This window comes from Pituophis catenifer, unplaced genomic scaffold (assembly GCF_029215685.1).
Source record: "Pituophis catenifer annectens isolate HBS135680 unplaced genomic scaffold, rPitCat1.0.hap2 SCAF_1, whole genome shotgun sequence".
Taxonomy (NCBI): Eukaryota; Metazoa; Chordata; class Lepidosauria; order Squamata; family Colubridae; genus Pituophis; species Pituophis catenifer.
In genome coordinates, this window is record NW_027256881.1 from 205,814,771 (window position 1) to 205,833,756 (window position 18,986).

Here is an 18,986-nt window from a genome sequence, read left to right on the forward strand (position 1 = left end):
CTGCTTTTGATTATAAAACCATGCTTATAAAGAGGTTGATAATAACAGAAAAAGAAGAATAGGACAAAAAAAAATATCATGAAATGGATGAACAAGACGTTAAGAGTATCTTCCATATAATAAAAAACTGAATGTAGGGAAAGAATTCACAAAAGTGCAAGGTATTGTGAAAACTGGTATTGTTTACTAAGCTTTTGGAATATGTGTTTCAATCAAAACAGATATCTGAGGTAGACAATTGTGGATTGTATTCTCTTATCTATTATCTATTGGGGCATCACTCTTTTTTATCCCTCTGATATCCATGCCTCTTTCTCCAGAGGATGGGGACATACACTTTTCCAATTGACCATTTGCAGGAAGCTTTTGAATTTTAATGAAGAATCTCATAAATTTAGTGTATGCATAACATTGCATCTTAACTTTCTAATAACATAGATTGCCCCGCCCCCTTATTTATTTGGAAGTGTATCCCAGTGGACCAAGAGTGCTTACTTCTAAATAGACCTTACAGGAGAGCTTGGTTAGTCTACCGCAGGGGTCCTCAAACTTGGCAGCTTTAAGACTTGTGGACTTCAACTCCCAGAATTCTCCAGCCAGCTATGCAGCTATGCATAGAGAATTCTGGGAGTTGAAGTCCACAAGTCTTAAAGCTGCCAAGTTTGAAGACCTCTGGTCTACAGATTATAGACTACCTATAGGAGTTGGGAGGTTTTATCATTTTTCACCTTGGAAATAAATTTTTGTTTGTTTATTTAATGATATATCATTCTAATAATTGAAAAATATATTTTGATTCATTGTCATTTTAATCAGTTGAATTAATTTTTTCCAACTTGGTATGCACCTGAACTAGTACAGTGCAACCACAAACATTATAGGAATGATAGGAACTGTAGTCCAATTTATTTGATAGTTACTGGTACTAGTTTTTGGAAAGTAGATCTACTTACAACATATAAATAATTTAAAAATACTTTTTAAAATGAACTGATTGATTCAGATGTAGTATTTTACAATGAATTTAAACAAGAGACTAAATCCTGTGAGGTACTTATAAATCGTCTTTTCTTGATGGCTAATGAGTCATTTTAAAAAGACATTATTTTCATTATTCCTGTTTGTAGCAATTACCATGGAAAAGATGTCCTATTTCAAACATGCTGAAACTCACCAAATTTTCCCCTGTGAATTTTTTCAATTTCAATTTCAATTCAGTTAAGTGCCTAAAACATTGTCATAGTCCTTTCAATGGTACAATATCAAACTGTAGGTAAGAAAATTGCCATTTATTCCTCCAGTAATGAACACAAATTATAAAATAGAAGTAGAATATTTTCAAAGCCTTGGCATTACTAACAGAGTTTTGATTAGTTTATAATTTTAATTAATGAACAATAATAGAGGAATTTCTACCCAATCTTTCTAAAGTTATTTTTAAATCTTGTTTTTAAATAAAAATTATTAATCTTTCCTTCAAACTTTCAAATATCCATGTTTTTAGAGCAAAATAGTTCAACCTATACCTGGCATGTTCAGGACCATGATTTAATGTTGCAAACACGAACATTGTAGGAGATCTCAATGTATCATACCATGGGACAAATATTTTCTATTCTCTTTGCTTAGCATTACCACAAACTTATTTATTTTAAAAAACCTTTCTAATAAAACACAAGGAAGCTAAATGGCAAATACGGTAAGCAAAATGGTATAACATAAAAACAGCAAATAAATTACAATGAACCAATGTCAATAAAATCTCACCTTTGTAGCAGGTAAAAATAAGCAAGAAACAGTCAAGGATAACTGATATAGTTTTATGAAAAAAATACAGCCAGTAGGTATCATTTTGAAACTTTTGTACAAAAACAGGTTTTAATCTGGAAAACTAACGATAATGGGGCCAGGCAGACATTCAGATAGGCTCTCTCTTATTTTCATCTGGGTTTGAAATAAAAATTCAGAAGTTGAGTAGGGCACATGAAAGAGAATGTAGAAAGAGAGCACATGCTTAAGATTAACTAGATTCTGTTTAGGGCTCTAAGGTTAAAAACACAGATATTAAATCGGTTCCAGAATTTAGTGTAAATGCCTTCTACCAAAGCATTTTATTGTTAACATGCCACTACTGTAAGGAATTCTTAAGATGACTATACGGTATGTAGATGCACTTTTCTGGTCTTTCTTTGTCTCATGTATCATTGTACTAAAGCAAAAAAGAAACTTATAAATATGCGTTAAGTAGCTTTGTACCCACACAGAGCCCAAATACACTATAGCTTCTTGGTTGAAAGAACACACTTAATTCAGCTACTCCATAAAAGATAATCTCTTTCCAGGGAGGATTAAGGCTCTCAGAATAAGAGCTGTATGAACCATGTAAGGATATACTTACAATTATAAGTAAGACGATAATTACCATGGTAATTTGGTTTCTTCATGGATGAGATTTCTTCAAACAGATTCAGAAATATCTCTTTCCTGCTTCTGCAACCCTCTGCTGCGTTTGACTCACAGACAAAAGCTTCAGATCAATCACTTTGATGGACTCTATGCTGTTTAGAAGGAAGCTCTTCAGTGCATTCTCTTATTTTTAAAGAAGTACAACATTCTAATCATTTCATGTAAATCAAACATTTGCCTTGGGTTGTCCTTTTCCTCTTAGTATGAACGAAATGTCCTACATAACGGTCTCAGAATTAATCTTTTGGTTCAGATTCAACGCAGAAATACCTTCATGATATTTCGGCTATGTATCAGAGTTCTGTTTCCCGGTTACATTATGATCATGCTACTACATACGTTACTGGATTTCCCTGACCTTTGCTTCGTAGGCCTTTTTACCTCTGAATTGGGTTGGTAGAAAACTATACTGGCATGAAATTTGCTGTCACTGCTGTTAATCCCTATCCTGCCTAGTGGATTTGGGCCTTGTAGATATAAAGCTGCAATTGCATGACTTCCCTCCAAGGTAATGAGTGACAAAGCGTAACAGATTTTGTACACTTGGAGACTGCCCTTGAATGCTGCCAGAATAAGGAGGAGAATAATCCAATACTGTTATTCATAGAGGTTTTCTATAGATAAGAACAACTTAAGGCTCTGTCATTCATGAGCTGAGAATTAGATGAGGTCAACATCATGGGAAAATGCCCCTTCCCCCGAAATGTCAAAGCATACTTATACCATGGTTCCTAGTGGGGAAAACCCATAGACAAATTACTATGTATATTATTTCACTGGATGCATAATGTAATAAATATGACAGGGCTTTTTAGAATGTTTGTTTCTAAACAGGCTATAGTTCTTTTCAAGGATGAGTTATGTCCCTCCAGTGCATTCATTTAATTAGTAGAACTAGTCAAATAAAAATTGGAGAAATCAATTTTTTTTAGGCTTCCTGAGATTTTTCTTTATTTCCTTATATTTATTTATCATGGTTTTGCACAACTGGGTAAAACTAGATTATTATTTTTTTACAATTCATAAAGTACTTGCAAAATAATTTTTTAAAAAAAATCCAAACGGGGATAAAAGAAACCAAGATGCTTACTTCGCTTGTGCCTTTTTTAAAAAACCTCCTTGGAAAAATGCTTAATTAACAATATAGTAATCTGCAACATATCTCACATGTTGCTTTTTCTGCCTCTTACTCCTTTCTTCTTATAGTGTTCATTTTTTAACAATTTGGTTTTTATAAGCGTATCCAATATTATGTGAGCAGAACTTTTGATTGTGCAACAATTGTCTTGCCCTCCTTCGTACTGCCTGATCTCATCCATGGTTCTCAAATATTTGTTTTGAAAGATATCCCAAACAGTTTTGATGGTGGGGCACATCTGGAAGTAACAATTTAGATACACATTTGTATTTCTACATAGAAACTACAGTACTTTGAAGTCTTGGACTAAATAATGAAGGAAAATCCTGAATATCACTTCATTCTGCTTAATAGTTAGAGTATTCTTACCTCTGTTTTTGCTTAGAGGCAGAGGAAAACAATCCTGTAGGTAAAACTATTCCAAGCATTTGTCAGTAGTATTTTGGCTTTCTTCTGGACATAATTAAAATGTAAAGTAAGGAGCTAATCTGAGAAACAGACATTTAGATTTGCATGAATGGAATAACATAAAAGATCAAATGTGACTGATAAGATAAATGATGGTTGAAATAGTGTCAGTCTGTAGTGTATGATACCATAGACGATGAAGATAAAATGCTGTTTTAGAAGGATTACAAATTATGATTTTAAAGCTCTCACACATTCATAATGATGTGTATGAATTCACATATGAACCCTATGTATATCACTTGAATCAAAAGATGAAAATGCTAAATGGAACCTTCAAAAAAAAATAATGTCAAGTAAAAGAGAAGATTTTTTCCTTATCAGTGTATATGGAATAATTTCTGATTTCCTCAAAAATTCACTTGGTACAGCTTTATATTCAGCAAATGAATGAAATAATAGAAATATATGTGGATTAGATAAAGGTAAGCATTTGTAAAGACTGTTGAATTCTAAGTATTAACCTAATTGCTTGGTGATCACATTCAATCAATTTTGATTCAAAATATGCTAATCAGCATTGGCTACCCAGATTTCTTCAGTGTTGCATCTTCCAATATGTTAGACTTTAATTTTTTTTATTGGTTAGGGGATAATGGAATTCAGTAACAATTTGGGAAAGGGTGGACAAGACTATGATCCACAAAGATTAACAGTGACATAAAATACATCAAAAACAAAATTTAATATTGTTGGGGCATAAAATAGTAATAATATACTTTTTAATCTATGATCTCTGATGAGATTACCATTTTGATGTGATAGAGGGGCTAAGCTCCAATGATCTAATCACTGATGGCAACAGGAGGATGATTTCTGATAAGATCCACTCTTGTGGATTAGGTCAAAAGAAAAGGGTCATATCTAAAAGTAATCTACAATGGAAAATGGGAGCAGATGAGTCTCTACAAATATGAAGTTAGCCAACCCATCAGGGGTGGGTTCCACTTACATTTACTTTGTAGGTTTGTAGCAGGAGCGCGCTCTCGCACGCTTCTACACATACACAGATCACCAATGATGATGTTGTGGTGGGTGAGCAGAGCCTCCCAATGGCTTTACTATCGGTTCTATAGAACCGGACTGAACCAGGAGCAACCCACCACTGCAACCCATCTATGAGAAGAAGCTATAAAATCAAACATGGAAAAAGGCAATGGCAAAATGGTTCTCTATTGTTATCAGGAGATGTGGCTGAAACAAATTGTGTGCTAATGATGAGATAATCCAGACTGAGGAAAATATTTTCTAGATGTGATGACTCCAGAACTGTAAGATGGTCCCATCACTGATACTGATATTGAAACAGGAATCCTTTCTTGTTCACAATTGGAATATGGAAGGTGAACAAAGAAAAATGTGTCGTTGTTAAATAGAAATGAAGCACAATACGCCTCATGTTTGGGGAATAGATGAATTTAGGTGGTCTAAAATAGATTTCTTTAAATCAGATTATTACATTATATGCTATTCAGAACATGAGGCCATATGAAGGAATGGAGTGGCAATAATACTCAAAAAGGGCATTACTAAGTACATATTGCTTGACTAAAATCAATGGCAGGGGCATATTTATAAGAATTAATGATATTGAGTTAATATCAGTGTTAAATTGGTGCATGTACCTCTATAAATGAACAGTAAATTGCAAGACATGCTAAATGCAATATGAAGGAAAGTTATTATTACTAAGAATGACTGGAATGTAGACGATGGAAATATGGAGAAACCTGGAATTGCAGGAAAGAGTAAAATGACTAACATCAGAGATACCTAATAGAGTTTTGAGATGAAGGTTTATGTATTGCTAAAACATATTTCAAGTAGCATAAACATAGATTTTATATATGTATATTGTTGGATGCACAACACTGGAATTGAATCAATTATGTAATAGGAAGCAGAAAGTTAAGAACTGCAATTGAGTCAACTAGGACCTCTCCATGTGTAGTCTGGAACAGAACTTGAGTTATTGGTATAAAATATATAGGTTAAAGTTAGGAGATTTGGTGTGCCAGGAAAATTTGATCTGGAGGACATACAATCAGAATATAAAGATCAATGTAATAAGTGGGTTCAGTTTACTTAACCTTTGTAAAAGAGAATATGATAAAACTAAGGGAAGAAATAAAAGACATTGTGAAAAACAAAGTGAAAAAATATGCCCAAAATTTCAGGCAGAAGAGAAATCAAAGTAGCTTTCAAAACAAGCTATCATAGAAAGAAAGACAGAGGATGAACATCTCGGATGATAAGGATATATGAATGTTGAATGCAGACTTCCTTTAAGAAAGAAGGGTAAGAAAAAGACATCTAAGTCAAGAAGTTGGTAAACTGAAAAACTAAAAAAGAAAAAAATGAGAGAAGGCTTTTTTTTTTTTTTTTTAGAAAATAAAGCAAATCACAGAAAAATTAAGTTATCTAAGTTAGCTAAGTTATAATGCTTGAGAATCAGCCTGAAAAATTTCTAATATAGACCAACGAGGTTAAAGGAAGATGGAAAATTTATATATACTGAAACTTTTTTGCAAGTAGGATTATAAAATTACAGAAAGGATTTCAGAGAGAAAATATATTCAGGAAAGGACTCTTCTAAAAAGTGGCCAGTTGCCAAATAGCAACAAGTTCAGATAAAATACTGATCAAACTACTTAAAGTTGCAAAAGAGGCAGTTAAACAATTAGCATCTTTCTCTCTCCTCCTCCCTCCCTCCCTCCTCCCTCATATAGCCATTATTCTAGGTATTATGCATCACGGTAGCCCTCTGGAACAGCATTGTTTTTAAATAATTTCCAAAAGGACAAAACTATAAGATCCAACTTTAATTCATAAGGTAGGTATTCCAAAGTTCACACACAACCATAGAAAAGCAGCCCCTATCAGTCTCTGCATTATGTAAGGAAATGGGAACTATGGGAACTCAATATATATATTGAGTTGGTACAAGAAAATTGTCCTGTTAGGACTTTATAGGTAATTGTCAGTGTTCTGAGTAATGCATCTATTGAAAGCAGAACTCCAAGACAGGTAGATTTCTCTAAGAACATGTTTATTGGATACATCATATCGGCACAGCCAGTGAAAACCAACTCTGAAGGTTCCCACGGTTTTCACCTAATTAAAAGAATAATATTTCCCTCCCTCCCCAGTTTCACATTGTCCAATGAATATGGCTGGCAGGCAGAGGTGGGTTCTACTTACCTTTACTACCAGTTTGCAATGGGGTTGCATGCGCGGGGCATGCGCAGAAGCTTCCTGATGATGTCGGGGTCAGTGGGCGGAGCCTCCCACCAGTTTTACTACCGGTTCTATAGAAATACTATAGGCTATCTACTTCTGCCTTCCCCTTCTTTCTCAGGCTTTGTGGCAACTGTGAGGCAGGACAAGATGGCTGCAGCCAAGTTCACTTCAGAGTTGACAGTAATAACCATCACTATGAACTAATTGGAAACTAGTGTAGGGTTTGGAGCAGTGGTATAATATGTTCATGGAAGCAAATGCCTGCCAATTAAATGGGCCACTTTTTCCTGACAAATTGAAGGTAAGCTGATCTTCAAGAGCAACCACATGTCCAGGACATTGCAGAATTCCAACTGAATGCTGATGAGGATTTGAGTTACTGATATATAAGACCCTTATACATCCTAATGAGAAGGAAGGACTTACTGGAGAAGAGCCTAATGCTGGGAAAGATTGGAGGCAAAAGAAGAAGGGGATGACAGAGAATAAGGTGGATGGATGGAGTCACTGAAGCAGTCGGCGTGAGCTTAAATGGACTCCAGAGGATGGTAGAGGACAGGAAGGCCTGGAGGAATGTTGTCCATGGAGTCGCGATGGGTCGGACACCACTTCGCAACTAACGACAACAAGAAGAAGATCCTTATATCACAGGTGAAGCTGCAACTGGCTTTGGATGAAGGCCCTCCTGGCTAAGTTCTCCACTTGTCTATGGTACTGTTTTGTCCCCAACCCCATGCACACACCCCAACGGACGTTCAGGAGTTAAAGACCAAACCAGCCGGCAAAATCCTTTTTCTTATGATAACGGAACTTGGCAACAACCTAGTGGCTGACTGCCAAGAGTTTATTATTTACAAAGAGGAGAGATAACTTCTCCCCACTTCTGATATATCAGAGGAAAGCAGCTCAATAATTACAATCAAGTCCAGAGATAATCCAGTCTTAAAGCAAAAATCCGGCAATGCAGAATGGCGTGGAAGCTTTCAGCTTTGTTCATCACAAGGTTTGACTGGCCACCACGCTCCCTTTTATATCCTGTGGGGTGTGGTCCAGTGACTCAGCCTAATCTCGGGCACGCCCTTTCTTCTGTTGCACGAGCTTATCTCTGCGACACTGGCGTGGGTCCAGCCAAGACTCATTACCTTCATCTCTGTCCATCTGTGGCTGCGCGGACATGCTTGGCCCTGGCCCTATCTCTTGCCCTTCGGCGGACACCGAAGGCATTGCCAGAGAGGAGAGTCCTGGAGAGGGAGGCCTCTCGGAGTCCTCTCCTGACGATGACACAGGCTCCGGTAATGGAGCCACAACAGGTACAGTAAGTATGAGTCCAAGAGAATTCCAAATCCTGGACCTGCATTTTCAGGACAGTGCCAATCCCTCAAAAGATAATACTATAGCCATAGAAATGTCTAGATTAATGAACATCTTTCCCGGGATTCAGTTTCAATTTGTTTAAATGTATCTAGACTCTGAGAGCCTCAAGGCACTGGGGCGAGACATTGACAGCATCTCCTGCCTGTTTTGTTTGATGATATAAAGTCTTATCAGTGGATGACTTCCCTTAGAAGCTTTATGTAAGGGAGAGAACCAAACCTCACAGGAGAATGTGTACCTGGTTGATCTCTCTGCTTCAATAATCACTAATAGGATAACCCACTATACGTAGTCCTTACTTAATGACCACTCTTTCAGTGACAGTTTGCACTTGTGAAAGTACTGAATGAGTGATAGTTACGACTGTCAAAGTTCTGGCTTTGATCACAAACTGGGTGCTTGGTAACTGATCTGGGTTTCTGCCTGTTGCGGTGTCTCGTGGTCATGTGATCACAATTTGCAGCCTTCCCTGTTGGCTTTCCACAATCAAAGCCAATGGGGAAGCTGGAAATCACAGCCACATGAGGTTCTTGCTTAACAACCTGCATGGTCGTTACTTAATAATGGTAACCGGGGACTGCTGGAACTGTTGTCACTAAGTGGATCAGTCATGATGTTATGCTTTATGACTCTATCACTTAGAAACAAATATTCTAGTCCTAATAATCATTGCTAAGCAACGATTACCTATAATGAAGGACAAAACTCCACTGTAAAAAAAAGTGCACCCAAACTCCAACTCTTGCAAACAGCCCAGAAGGATATCATATTCATTAGTAGTAGCATTAGAAGAACTAGCCTCGTGGTGCGACCAGAAAAAATCTGGAACTGAACACACTCAAAACCATAGAAATGGTGGTGGACTTTAGGAGAAACCCTCCCATACTACCACCTCTTACAATACTAGACAACACAGTATCAACTGTAGAGACCTTCAAATTTCTAGTTTCTACCGTATCTCAAGACCTAAAATGGACACCTAACATCAAAAACGTCATCAAAAAAGCACAACAAAGGATGTTCTTTCTGCACCAACTCAGAAAGCTCAAACTGCCCAAGGAGCTGCTGATCCAGTTCTACAGAGGAATTATTGAGTCTGTCATCTGCACCTCTATAACTGTCTGGTTTGGTTCTGCAACCCAACAAGACAGACACAGACTTCAGAGGATAATTAGAACTGCAGAAAAAACAATTACTACCAAGCTGCCTTCCATTGAGGACCTATATACTGCCCGAGTCAAAAAGAGGGCTGTGAAAATATTTACAGACCCCTTGCATCCTGGACATAAACGGTTTCAACTCCTTGGAGGACCAATGTCATACTAGAAAGCACTTTATCCATTTCCATAGACCCAAATAAATTTCATAATATGGCAGGACATTGCCCAGTCACTGTTTGGAGACTTCCCATTAAAAATCGAGAGATTGTTGAATCTGCAATATTTATGTCCCAGCAGCCAAGGGAGAGATCTTCTTGATGCCTTTACCCCAGCAGGAAACTGGCTACTTAAAAGAATCCCATTGACCTAAGGTGTACCTGTGCAATAAGAGGGAAAGTCAATAAATATGGAGTAAACACAGGGGTGAAATCCAGCAGGCTCCGACAGTTCTGGAGAACCGGTAGTGGAAATTTTGAGCAGTTTGGAGGACTGGCAAATACCACCTCTGGCTGGCACCAGAGTCAGGTGGGAATGGAGATTTTGCAATATCCTTCCCCTACCATGCCCACCAAGCCATGCCCACCAAGCCACACCATGCCCACCAAGCCACACCCACAGAACCAGTAGTAAAAATATTTGGATTTCACCACTGAGTAAACATGGCCTATATTTATATGCAAGCGAATGTGCAAATGACTAAAAGCCAGCATTAGTTCCTCATTCAAGCAAAGTTCTGCTTAAGATCTTACAAACAAGAATAGAGCCATGCAGGAGAAGAGAAATGTCAACAGAGCAGGCATTTTTCTGGATTTTTTTTTTTTTTATAGAGAACTCTGGAGAATAATCCCTTAAAAAAATATGAACATCAGGCATCCACAAAGAGTGAGTGAGAGCAGATGAAAATTTTAACTCTTTTGATCTTGCTGTTTCCCTCATATTTGATCATCATTTCTCATTGTTTTTTTTAGCATCTCGTCCTGAATGTTCATCTCATGAGAATCAGTTGCCCTCAGAGATAAGGAGAATTCAAGACCTCGGTGCCTTCCGCCGTGCCCTTAAAACTTTCTTTTTCCAGCAAGCCGGGCTGGCTTAACATAACATTTTTTTAAAAAAACATTTTTAACTGGTTTGTCATTTTAAATTGGGGCCAAATTAATATATATCCTTTTAATTGTTTTTAATGTTTATATTGTATGTTTTTAGCTGGCTGTGCATTGCCCTGAGTCCCTCGGGAGAAGGTGCGGTATATAAATTTGAAATAAAATAAAATAAAATAAAATAAAATAAAATAAAATAAAATAAAATAAAATAAATCATACCCTTTTTTTCTTTTGTGCCATGTGATTTCAGCTTCCTTTCCCCTTCATTGATTGTATGTTATGGGCAGTGGTGGGATTCAAATAATTTAACAACTGGTTCTCTGCCCTAATGATTTTTTTCCAACAACCAGTTCACCAAACCGCTCAGAAGGTTAACAACCGGTTCTCCCAAAGTGGTGTGAACTGGCTGAATCCCACCACTGGTTATGGGGAGCTTTTGGGCTGAGGTACAGGATAAAATATGTTAAATTAAAAATAAATCAAGGAATTCTGGTGTGGGAATTTGGCATGTAGTTTTGAACAGTCTCTGTGAACAGAGCACTTACTTTTGCCCAAACATCAATCTGTTTTCATTTAGGGGTACATTCAGGGCCGGATTTTCCTATAGGCTAACTAGGCTTCAGCCTAGGGCCTCAAGATCAAGAGGGGCCTACACAGTGGTGGGATTCTGGTGGTTCTAGGGGGTTCGGCCGAACCCTTTGTTAAATTTCTGGCTCGCCCGCCCCTCGCCTCCCACCCGCGCGGCACCAGCCTACCGTAGCCAGGGGTAGGCAATTGTGGCTCTTTTACAAACTGTGGCCTTCAACTCCCAGAATTCCTGAGACAGCCAAGGCCACAGGTTGTAAAAGAGCCACAATTGGCCACCCCTTCCCTAGCCTGAGTTCCACTGCCTGGGATCCACGTGGGCTGCCATGTGGTTCCCCACCGGCTCCGGACGCAAGAGAGCAGGATGGAGAAAGCCGCTTTCACGCCTTCACTCACCCTCACTCTCTGCTCTGTTGGATCGCCGGCCGTTCGCTTACCCCACCCATTCCCAATCTATTGCTGCCTCCGATGGCTAGAGGAAAAAAAAACTTTCAATTCTTGCCGCGGGGCTTCAAAGGGCCGCCCTAGAGCCAGTGGTGCAGCCGAACCCTTTGTTAAATTGCTGGCTTGCCCCGCCCCTCCGCACCACTATTTATTGTCAATAAATAGTGGTGGGCGAGGGGCGGGGGAGCCAGCAATTTAACAAAGGGTTTGGTGGTTTTTTTGTAATTTTATTGGCCCACGGAGCTTCAGCATAGGCTAATTGGCCTCCTGGCTCTCAGCTGATTTGTCTCAGCTGTTTTGCTCAGGGCTCTTCTGCTTCCTTGCAAAGAGTGCTGATTTTTTTCCACTAGCTATGATGAGAAACGAAACTGAAACTGCTTTGCTGTTGCTGCAAGGTTGGAAAATTAGGCAGGCAGAATTCTTTTCTTTTTCCTCACCAAAAAAGGTAGGTACAAACAATGGGAAATTTAGGGAAAGATTTTAAAACACAAAAGAAAAAAAAGGTCTATTTAACTAGGGAATTGTAATAATTGAGATACTATTAATTGTATATTGTGTTGAAAGCAGAAATGGTTAAGTTGTGGTTTGGAGGAATATATGGGGGAAATTATTTGGTTTATTATTATTGGTAAATATAATTAATTGATTTGTAAGAAATTGGATTGCATGGAAATAATTGGAATATTCATGTTCATATTGATTAATATACAAAAAAGGTTATATAACTAATTGATTTATATTAAAATGTTGAATTTATATTAAACAACTAATATTACATAATTAACCAATGTGAGGATGGATATAAAAATAGATGACAATGGGAAGGGGTATAATATAGAATAGAAGGGAAAAATTGAATTTGATTAAGATTAGAGATGAGGATGAAGGGTAATATTGGTTTTTTACAAAAATAGATGAGGAATAAATATGGCAAAAAGGAAATATAGAAATTGTAAATTTAATTGAAATGACTAAACACTGTTTAAATTTGTGAACCGGCCAAATACTCTGTTCAAAGAAAATACATTGTATGTTTGTATGTGTGTTTCTAATTATTGTTATTTATTCATATTTGTTCTCTTTTATTCTTTAAAGTTTAACAATTCATTCTTTATCTTAATATCTTTATATTTGTTTGGGGTTGGCTTTCTTCCCTTTCATCTTTTTTATTGTACAGCAATCTTTCTCCTCAAACCTACCACCTCTCTTTCTTTCCTTCTTACTTTCTCTTCCCCCCTCTTCTTCTTCTCCCTACTTCCTCTTCCTTTCTCCTTCTCCTCCTCTCTTCCTCCCTCTCTTACCGTCACTCCTACTCTAATTTCCCTTCCCTTCCTTCATCCCTCTCTATTGCTGTATCCTTTTATGCATATGGACTACTCAGAGGGCTGAAAAAGTTATTTCTGACTGGTCCTCACACTTTTGACCAGTCCTCGAACTTACGACTGTCCTCACATTTTACGTTTTTGCCCTATCTTGTCACCATGGTGAAGAGAAGCAGTTGTGAAATGAGTGACATGGTTGTTAAGAAAGCTGCACGGGCATAAATGTGAGGATGGTCATAAGTGTGAGGAACCGTCAAAAGTGCGAGGCCCAGTCAGAAATGACTTTTTTCAGCCCTCTGAAAAAAGTCTATGCACATAGCCACGCCCACCCGGTCACATGACGAGCTACCGACGCCTACACAGTCACGTGACCAGCTAGCCACGCCCATCCAGTCACATGATTGCCAAGCCACACCCCCAACTAAGCCACGCCCACAGAACCTGTTGTTAAAAAAATTGAATCCCACCACTGGTGAAAGGGCCTCATAAGTGGAATAGCCTAGGGCCTCTTTTCATCTAAATCCGGCCCTGGGTACATTATACATAAAAGGGAGTGAAGTATGGTGAACCCCCCCCCACTGCTTTAGCCATAAGGATTATAAGGAGCTCTGTGGATCTTTGCTAGTACCTGTAATGTGAAAAATTACAAAATGAAAAATAAGACAGTTGTACTATTGTATTGTTTCAGACTATTGCTCAAAGAATCTGAAGCAGCTGTCACCACGTGAAATAGGAATGAATGCTCACTGTGGTGGAAACATGCTGTTAGTAGTGCAATGCCTCCTGTATTGATTCTTGAAGAGCAACATGGTTAGGAAAAAAAATGGATATATGATTGGTGAGCCGTCGTTTCCAACTAGTACTTGGTTGCCCAGTGAGCTCCAATTAGAGACTTCTTGAGATATTTGCAATTTGGCCCTTGGGATTAAGTACCTGACGGCCCCTTTGATTAAGTTTGGAAGCTTGAGCATTGCTTTAAATCACATTAATTCCTCCTGAAGTTATGCGATGGCAGGTGCAGAACAGTTAATCCTAATAATTTGATTGTCTTCTTTTGGTGCAGAAACTGACATTAAGAATCATTTTCTGTTCTATGACTGCCTTAAGAAGTAAGCTACCACATGATGGCAATATGGAGATCTATATGTGGTACTTCTCACATAATGTGGTTTTCCTAGCATCTCTGTGCATTTGGTATAGTTGTTGCCTGAAGTTTAGTGACAACTAGAAAACAGTCACTTATATAACTGTTTTGGTAGCAATCTCTTTTTTTCTCTCTCTGTATAAAATGCTTTGTGAATTTAGTGAAGTTGAATTTATGACCAAAGAAGAAGAAAATTTCTGGGTTGGAGGTTGAACATTCCACCAGGTTAGAAAATAGTGTTACCCAAGGAAGAAATAGTCAAAGATTTTGGTGAATGAATTTATTTAAAATCATTTATTTAAAATGATTAATTTCATTTTTTCCCATTCTGTAAGGAGGATATTGGCAAAATCAGTATGGGGAAATTATAACCAAAGTTAAATAATTAGAAACAAATAGGGCTTAAAATAAATCACAAGTGTGTATATATATATATATATATATATATATATATATATATATATATATATATATATATATATATATATATATATATGTGTGTGTGTGTGTGTGTGTGTGTGTGTGTGTGTGTGTGTGTGTGTGTGTCAGGCAGGCAGGCAGGCAGACAGAGGAGCTAGCTAAAACAATTTTTATTAGGCTTTTGAGGACACAGTTAATAGGCATTATTATTTCTTTAAAAAATGAATAAATGAAAATTGTTTATGACAGAATTAGGCAACTTCTAGCTGCTTGTTGCCCTTGAGCTACCTTTTGGCATTTCTCAACAAGGGATGTTTTTAGTTTTGGCAGACCCATTTTCCATTAAAATTGGTATCATGATATATTAAATATTTGGGCTGGGGAGCTAACTTAAGTCTATTTTGTATTTTTTTTTTGGTTTTGAGAGAAGAATTAAATTGGGAAGCACTCTATTTTCCCCCCAAGCTTACCTATTCTGGTTCCTGACTGTAGAAAATGCTGGATGCATACTTTGAATACTGAAATGTTCCTATCCATAGGTGGGTAGTAGCTGCCAACTGTATTTGCATTTTTCTGTGGGTTTAATGCCATAAGTAAGAGTTGGCCAGTTTCCTTGGCAGTTATGTGATTGCATTTCACTGCAAGCCAAATGTTATATATGTATTATCTTCAGAATAGATAGCAGCTTCTTCAGAACAGATAGCAGCATAAAAAATATTACAACATTTGGGAACAGAAATGCAGCTGTTAGGGAAAATGTAAAGTCTTCTCAAACCGAAGATTGAGAAATTGTAGAAAATGCTATTGAAGTCTGGTAGCATCCTCCATCTCTGCTGTCCATGGTACTGAACAGAACATATAACATTACCTTAAATTTTCCTGTAGTGTATAGATCCTGCGTGTACAACTTTTTGGCTTCAGTGAACGAAGAGAAATTGTCTTGGGATACATATGAAATATATAATACAGTTAATGTATATAAGTCACGTAATGTTACAATTTTATGATCTTGTGAGGTGGCATAACTAGCTGTCCAGGGCCATATGCAGCCTGCGGACCATGGATTGGACATGTCATATAAGACACTGTAATTTAGCCTGAAAGTAATAAACAAAAAGAATTATGATTGTTTGCTGTCTTCCAAAATAAATACCATGCTTGCTAATTTGCCGAGTTAAACCTGTTGTGCCATGTAATCAATCAGGAAGGATTTAATTGTAAGATTCTGTAAAATAGCTGCTTTGCCCTAATCTAAGACCATTTTTATCATAATTGCTTTAACCCATGCTTATTATTGTTTTGCAAGATCCAATAATAGTACATATAGTAACAAAACCAGGTTTTTTTAAATCCTTATATTAAGGAATTGTATCAAGAGCCTATTTTTCCCTACAGCTTTCTTTGTTTTATTGCCCCCTATGTCCCACCCTAGGCATCTTTTCTGTGTGACTGCCATGGGAAACGGCAAAGTGGGGGAACATCCATTTCAGGACGCATTACCACCACAAGAATATCAAACACACATCCTGACAACAACATCCATCACATTGAATTATACAGCCATCATCCATTTGGCATAAAAATCAAAATGTGGTAATACAGTGTTACTGGATAAATGTCACCTGCTTTGAAAATAAACATTTTAGCTTTGTTGCTTTTAACAGACCATGGCAAGTTTGGATATTCTTATCTGTTCCTGTCTGACATCTTGCTGGGATATATCTCTAATGTTTTGTTGGGCAAAAACTGTTTTACTCAATGCATGTAGTTCTGAGCATGCATGTGTAATTGAAAATAAGTTGTTCTGAAATCACTGGGATTTATTCCCATGTAAACACTGTATAGATAGGAACTGATTCAAAACATTTTAATTATAAATGCTTTTTTGAACACAATTGATAGTAGGGATTATTTTTGTGTGTGTGTGTCTTGGACTAGATTTTAGCTTTGTCAATTATTGAGTTTTGCTGCATATCCTTCCTAAAAGATTGAATCTATCTATCTATCTATCTATCTATCTATCTATCTATCTATCTAAACACTGCTCAAAAAAATAAAGGGAACACAAGCAGAAGACATCCGAGATCTGAATGAATGAAATAGCCTTATTAAATACTTTGTTCATTACATACAGTAGTTTTGTGTTCCCTTTAGTTGTTTGAGCAGTGTATAAACTACTGTATGTAAAGAACAAAGTATTTAATAAGGCTATTTCATTCATTCAGATCTCGGATGTCTTCTGCTTGTGTTCCCTTTATTTTTTTGAAATCTCATTCACAAGTTTCTGGGCCTTTTTTCTGCTGACAAACTGCAACTCTGTGTTGCTCTCTGGGAGACTCAGATAGCTATTTCTGCCTTTTAAGGTGTCATCAGTGAGCCACACCCACTTCTCAGATATCCTCCCTGTAAAGGTACAATGTGTCTTTTTCTTTTTCGTAGGCTTTTATGTGCATATTCTTTCTAGCCTTGTGAATGAGATTTCACAGAACCAGGGCTGTAGAACAACTTAGTTTACGTAGGTAAAACCTGGCTAGAAAGAATATGCACATAAAAGCCTATGAAAAAGAAAAAGACATTTTATATATATATAAAATGACATTCATAGATATTTGTTCTTTTTTTCGTGGTCATAGAGACAAGACCCCATTTTAATCTGGAAAGAAAGAAAGATATAGTTAACACTATATGTTAATAGAAAAGAAGAAATGGGCAGGAATATCAGAAACAATTGAGTCACCATATAATATGGTGGGCAGGAAATGTCTTCTAGTTTAGCACAGACAATATTCTGCCTTAATACACAGACTTAAAGTGTGTCTGTTTGCAATTATGGGAAATTGGTGACTCTTCAGATGTTTCTGCACTACAACTACTAGCAGCTCCATGAGCAGTGGTGAAGGATGCTGGGAATTACAATTGAAAGAAAAGAGCAGGGCTTAAATTTTTAGATTTGGATTGGTGGTTTAAGGCAGCAAATGGCTCGTAAAAAGATTAAACCCTGTGATGGTAATATCAGCAATGGGTCACTGGATAATTTATTTTGCCATAATATGCTTACTATCTAGAAATACCCCACTGAATGACACTGACATGTGCCAGAGCCATTTGACCGGGCTAATTAATAAATACGATAACTAAATAAAAATAAAATATATTGGATGATTTGCTGGAACTAGTACACCTCTTCAGTATCTCCTGTGTAGAGAATAGATAGAATGAAAATTATTCTCCATTTCCCTTCAGCTCTCATAGATTAAGGTTTTAAAGGTTTCCCCTGTCCAATCATGACCGACTGAAGGGGACAGTGCCCATCTCTAATTTTCAGCCGAGGGAGCCTGCTTTGTCTGAGATACGTTAGCGCTTGCAAGCAGTATGCATTTCCTTGTATCTGTTTTATCATATATTGAATGAGCATATGGAAAAAATCCAAAGAGTGAGAGTGGGGAGGAATAAGACAAAAAAGTGATAGGTCAAAAGTTCTTTCTATTGTATAAGGAGCATTTGAAAAGTACTGATTATAGCTATGAGCCCTGAATTTTGGAAATCCTAGTCTAACTGTATTTTTTTTTTCTTGAAAGATGAAGCTTAAAGATTGTGCCTTTCTAAAGTAAATGGAACTTTCCGTTTAGTTTTAGCTGCTAGTATAACAGGTAGAGAAATGTTGTGCATTGATGTTATGTTCTAGCACTACACATTTTAACTACACGTGCTGCATGAGGTACAAAATGCTTCAGCCAAAACTATGGTAGTGCCAGGCAAATATGAGCTACACTTGACATCTCCTATTTGGTTTTTCTCTGTAATGCAAATATACAGCTTAACAGTCAGAGGTTTACAACGAAAACCTGTACTATTAAAATTGTTGCTCTAGATCACTGCTTTTTAAATTTGATAAATTTTCAACTAAATAGTCTAGCAATTCAGGTTTATCACTTGTGAGTAATTTGCTGTATCTATTATCAAAAGGAACAAATGCAAACCAATCAATGGCTATTATAGCTAATTAATGATTGATTAACAATATGTTAGTGGATCAATGGACCATTGTAGGAAATTATCAAGACATACTTCTTTAAATGTTAAATGTCTTTGGAATGTATTTATTTGGAAGAATGTCAAAAATTA